This window comes from Carlito syrichta, unplaced genomic scaffold (assembly GCF_000164805.1).
Source record: "Carlito syrichta isolate Samal-C Ts95f unplaced genomic scaffold, Tarsius_syrichta-2.0.1 Scaffold144990, whole genome shotgun sequence".
Taxonomy (NCBI): domain Eukaryota; kingdom Metazoa; phylum Chordata; class Mammalia; order Primates; family Tarsiidae; genus Carlito; species Carlito syrichta.
Window position 1 is genome coordinate 274468 of NW_007089086.1, and position 6000 is coordinate 280467.

A 6000-nucleotide genomic window follows, 5' to 3' on the forward strand; every position below is an offset into this window, starting at 1 on the left:
CCCCTGCTCTGGGACAGCTGCAGCTCCTCAGCCTCGGGCTCTGAGTCCTGCCGTGATAACTTGTTGCTCTTTAAGCTGCCGAACCGGCGAATGCTGGACAAGGAACCCCCCTCCTTCACCTGGAAACTGCGGGTTCCTTGAATCTGGAGCAGGCGGGAACCTCCTATCCTGATCTTCCTGCTGGGAACTGTATTAAAAGAATAAAATAGGGCTTTTTCCTCCTTAGTTTTCCCCAGCCGGTGTTACATCCAAGCTCTCCCCAACCTGTCCCTGGTCAGCCTCCGCTCTGTTGGCCAGGGTGCGCTGCCCTCTAGATGAAGAGCTTCTCCCAAGCCCCCAGGCCTCCAGGATCTGTCAGGCAATCAGGAGCGGGGACCACCAGGAAGGGATGGTTCCGCCTCCTCCTGGGATACATAGCTCATTGGGTCTGGAAGTAACCTGCTGTCTTTCTGGCCCAGGGTTCACAAGCATGAGTGTGCCCTTTCGGCAGCAAGTAGGACTGCTCGATACATTTCCATCATGTGATCCCTTGATTCCGTAGAACCACAAACCGTTGGTTTTTGTTTTTGTTTTGACATGGGACTTACAGAATTCTGTGAGCTGTCATGTAAACCTCTTCGTTTTTGGAATACCTCATTAAGAAATAAAAACAAAAGGTGCATCTCTCTCCAATAGTCAGCAGTGGGTTCCGCTCTGCTCCTCAGCAAAGGAGCTAAACAAAGTGTTTTCACTGGGGTGCTGGAGGTGAGCGTGAGTGTGAAATGGTTCCATTTGCATGCACCTAGTGATTTCATAGCATCCTCCTTTCAGTCAAAAGGTTAGGTGAGATGTGTGTCCCAATGTTGCACACCCTGAGCCAACCTCACAGTCTATGTGTACCAAGAAGAGCACGTATTATTCATCTTTAGTGTTCTGGAAGAAACAGTCATCAGCAAGGAAAATAAAAGGGTAAAAGGAACACGTTTATACTTGAAGCCTATTTTTAAAAAAAATCAAAAGGATTCTTGTTTCCCACAATCACATACACACCTTCTTTTCCTTTTGAAGATCTGGGATTGTCCCACATTGAGTTTATAAAGGTGGGATAAAGAAAGTTTTCAAGACTTAAAGTCCTTTATCAGAAAGGGGCCAGTTTTGTAAACTAACCTTCTTAAGACATAAAAAAGATTTTTTAGGAATTATTTAAGGCAGTTATTAATATTTTTAAAAGTTTTAGTGGAAAGCTTGCATTTTAGTTTTAGGTTTCTCACCCACAGGAGAGTTAATATGTGACTGTCAATGGACTTAAATAACTCTTTAAAATGTTAATTAAATGGGTACTTTTTTTTTTTGAGTTGGGGTCTCATTCTGATGCCCAGGCTGGAGTCCAGTGGCATGATTATGACTCACCGCAGCCTCAGCTTCATGGACTCAGGTGGTGCTTCTGCCTCAGCAGCCTGAGTAGTGGGGACTATAGGTGTGTGCCACCATGCCTCACTAATTTTTTTTTTAAGAGACAAGGTCTCGCTATGCTACCTAGGATAGTTTTGAACTCCTGGGCTCAAGCAATCTTCCTGCCCTCCCAAAATGCTGGGATTATAGGCACAAGACACCACACCTGGCCAAGTATATACTTTAATGCCATATACAGGAGACACGAGAAGACTTCCTGTTGAAAAACATTAATGTTTAATCTCTGATTTACTCTTGTGATTGAGAAAGACTAAAATTATCACCACTCAGCTGAACATATTTGAACAAGATCTCACATCTGGGTGGAATTTCTTGCAGCATGGTTAGAGGAATCTCACAAAAACTATGAACTGTAAGGCTGTATTTTAATCATAGAACAAAACTTGCCCATTTTTTCACGGTTATTTTCAGGCTAATTTAGACTTTACCCCCTATCTGAAATGTGTTTGAAACAGAATACAATTATCATTTTTAATGGCTACTAGTACAATTTCATGTCTGAGTAGATTGGGAAGTAGAGAAAAAGTTTAGAGAGCTAATTCTCAGATTTTGTTACAAGAGGCACACACTAACATTCTTACCGGATTTTATGACACCTGATTTTATGTTCAGCCTACAAATGCAGAAAATAATCCCAGATTTATGTGATCTTGGAGACATTTAATTTTGAGGACCTGCTCTACCACCAAAGATCATTGGAAACATCCTATAGCATTGAAAAATTAGTGTTCAAAACTAAGGCATTGGCTATTTTCAAGGGGCACAGCAGTTAGAATTCATATTTGGTATTGTGCATGAAAACCATCTGTGGAGATTGTACAGCACTGAATTTTAGCCTTTATAACAATGAGAACTAATATGAATGTGAAACAAATTCTCTAAACTGGATAAAACATCTTTTTCCCCCTTTCCTTTCATCCCACATGGTATCCATCAGCAAGCCCTAATGGCTCTTACACTACCAAATATCATAGGATTTTGGCAGTCCCATCTCCTCTTTCCTGGACTAAGGCAACTACCTAACTGTTCTGCCTCCTCCACATTCCCATAGTTCAAGTCATCTTTTAAACGCATCAATCATAAATACACACATTATATCACTTTTTTGGTCAAATCTACCAATGACTCTCTGATACACTTAAAATATAATTAAATTTCCAACCATATCTACCAGACCCTATTTGTCTTTTGTGTAAGTTCCTGACCCATCTCCTGCTACTCTTTCTCTAACTCGTTCTGTTGTGGTGGTCATGAACCATGTTGGTCTCTTTGCCCTTCTTCAAATGCTCCAAGTACATTCCTGCATCAAAACCTGGAGCTCACTATTGCCTCTGTTTGGAAGACTCCTCCATCAATTCTTGCCTGATTGGCTTCTTCACATCACGCAGGTCTCTCCTCAACGTCTGTTATGGGGCCCTTCTCTGATTCCTCCCTCCCCACTCTGGGTCATAACTTTGACCCTAATTTGTTTTGCTTTAAACTACTTGTCTCCCCTCGAAAGTCTGGCATTTTGTGTTTTTCACGAGCATGCAAATAACTCTTAGGTATTAACTATTAGATAATATAAATTGAGATATAGGTGGGACAATTTTCCTGTTCATTGCTGTATTCTGGACATCTGTAATAATTTCTGCAAACAGTAAGTGCTAGTAAATGATTGTTGAATAATCAGGCCAGTCTTGGTATATTTTGGAATACTGGTCTTACTTGTATTTGGAATACGGGTAAAATATTTTGACAGACTCTGCTTGGAGATTTTAGGCAGATATTTTCATTCTAAGGATTATTTCACCGTAGTTTTCCATAGTAGAAACTGAATTGTCCTCAGGTTATTTATTTCAGGATCTGACATTTCTAGGTTTTATAAAAAACAGACAGCATAATATTTTCAGTAAAATATTAATAATTTTAGTTAGCAGGGTCTCCATAGCCCCCATTTTCATGTTGGCTTCAGTAACTGACATCAACTTGTCAAATGGGTTAAGGAATATTTGGGAATTTTTGGAAAAATGTTTGCCAATTTTGTGAATATGTTCTCATTTTAATTTTTAAAATATTGACTTGATAATGCTTCATACTCAGAAATTGCTCAAGACTTGGCTTATCCTTCCTGCAACATGGCCTCTGTTGGCCACAAATTCAATGTAATATGATATAATAATTATTTACATTTAAAAAATGTTGTAACAACATTTTGATTTTGAACCATTCAAACTTTTCCCAGTGTATATTCATTCCTTACAAGATTTTAAATAATTCTTGTTTTCTCTGTATAGGGCTTTTCCTTCTAAAAGTCATTCATTCAGTAAGTTTTTCAACATATATTGAGTCATTGTCTATAGGAGACTAGAAAAATACCTCAATGCATTAAAACATATTGACGCATAACAAATGTGCTGCTATTCTTTAATTGAAATTCATTAGAAAAGCACTGAAATTGACCAGTTAAAGGAGCCTCTAGAGAGCAACCTTGTAGGTCATAGGTCATAATTAGGATTTTCTGTGGGAGTTCTAATCTACGTGCTCATGATATATTTTTAAATGACAGTGATATTTATTGCATACCCACTATTCCCCAACTACTGTTTTTGCTTTACTTGCATTGTCTTATTTAAAGTTTCAACATCACAAAGGAGTAGGCATCATTAACCCAATTTTATGGAAAATAAAACTTAGAAGGTAAGTCACTTGGGCAAGGCCACCAGTGAGTTACTGTATTTCACCCATTTTAAGATGTATAACTTTTTCACATTTTAACATATCTAAAAATGGAACTTGTCATACAATCAAAGATGCTTTGTCACTAGTGCCAAGTAGCAGTTGTGACACCTTACTGCTTGTGTCCATGTGAACATTAAAGCACCAGCAATATACAGAATAGGTGTCAGGGTCTCAACTCCAGGGAACCAAGTGGCAGGGAGGTGGGAGAGTGTGTGCAGGGATAGATCACATGTGTTTAGCCACATTTCTGAAGAGGGATTGAAAGTAGGCTAACTTCATACAATTGCAAGTTGGCATAAGTAACTAGCAAAAATAGCTTTACTGTGTAAAATAAACCCATTTAAGAGATGATGTATCCCCAACATTCTGATGGCATAGAGGACACTGTCATATAGAAAAACATAGCCACTGGCAACTCTGAGTTGCAAAGTGATTATGAAATTTGAACTCTGAATTGAAGATGGTTTAGAAAAACTCTAGTCAGCTTTTGTTTAGATACATATTTTGGCTGCACAAAATGATACATAATAGTAATAACAATCTATGTCTAATTAAGTTAGAAAATCTTCTTACCATAAAGATAAAATACAAGCTAAGTGATTTTTTTTTAAAAAAGTATTCCCTAAGAGTTGAATTGGGAGTGTTTTTCCTTTTTTCTTTGTAAATAAAACACCGGTTTGTCTTACACTAGATGGCATCTTGGAGTCAGTGGAATTTAGAGAGTTGCTAAACTGGAATTAGAAGTCAGGCCTCTCTGACCACAGCATACAACCTCTAACTAGTGTGGTTTCCTACATTACTGAGCCTACACCATTAGTACCATAAGGAGGCAACAACATGGGCACACAGTTTGGTAGTTTAGACCCCAGACTAAATCTCCTCTGTGAAACCCTGAGATGTGAGGTAATACTTATTTTTCCATACCTTTCTTCTCCTCAACACCTGCATCTGATTTGAGGGTGTGGCTGCTGCTGTGGAGAGAATCTTTCGAGTCTTCATTTTCATCCAGGACCCCAGCAAAGCTGATCTTCCTCTCATATCTGTGCCGGTCCAACTCAGGATCCAGACGAAGTCTGCAGCTCTCCAAGTCCTAAAATGCCAGGGGGGATCCATGTGAGGGCTGACATCTCTCCGGCACTGCACTGGTCTTGTGGCAAACCTCCCTTCATTCTGAATTACACACAGCTGCATTGAAACAGCCACATTCCTTTATCTAAGACCAATTTTGGATTGTTGGTCGTTAAAAGCTATTCTTGAATTTAAAAATTAATAAAAACTATAGTTTTTTTTTCCCTTCTGCTCAAAGACCTTGTTCCAAATCCAGAACTAGCTTCCTCAGCTTTTAACTCTTTATCCATAATTTGGTTGCATCTTTGGATTCTCTTTTTTTTTTTTTTTTGAGTTGGAGTCTCACTCTGTCGCCCAGGCTCGAGTGCAGTGGCACGCTCACAGTCACCCCAGCGTTGACCTGCTGGGCTCCGGCGGTCCTTCCGCCTCAGCCTTCCGAGTACCTGGAATTACCATGTCTGGCTAATTTCTTCTTTTTTTAACTGTAGAGACGAGGTCTCGCCAAGTTGCCTGGGCTGGTCTCAAATCTGTGGGCTCAGGCAATCCACTCGTCTCGGCCTCCCAAAGTGCCAGGATTACAGGCTGAGCCACCAAACCCAGCCTGGACTCCATCTTTTATTTAAATAATCATGCATTGAATATGAATGTGCTAGGTACTGAGGAATAAATAAGAAATGCCTTTTTTCTCCCCCTAAAGGAACTCAGAATCCCAAGATAGAAACTGAGAAGGCAAACAAGTGATATAAATGACTAGACTGA

The 6000-nt window shown here is 39.6% G+C and overlaps 1 protein-coding gene across 1 annotated transcript in view; it reads right to left on the minus strand.

Annotated features, from left to right (window-relative positions):
• UNC80 (unc-80 homolog, NALCN channel complex subunit) overlaps nucleotides 1-5258 on the minus strand; it is a 118908-nt gene extending 113650 nt beyond the window's left edge. The window contains exon 1 of the mRNA XM_008050368.2: nucleotides 5098-5258. The gene's annotated coding sequence lies outside the window, so the exon portion shown is untranslated. The remainder of the gene's footprint in view (nucleotides 1-5097) is intronic.
• Nucleotides 5259-6000: the final 742 nt, after the last annotated feature.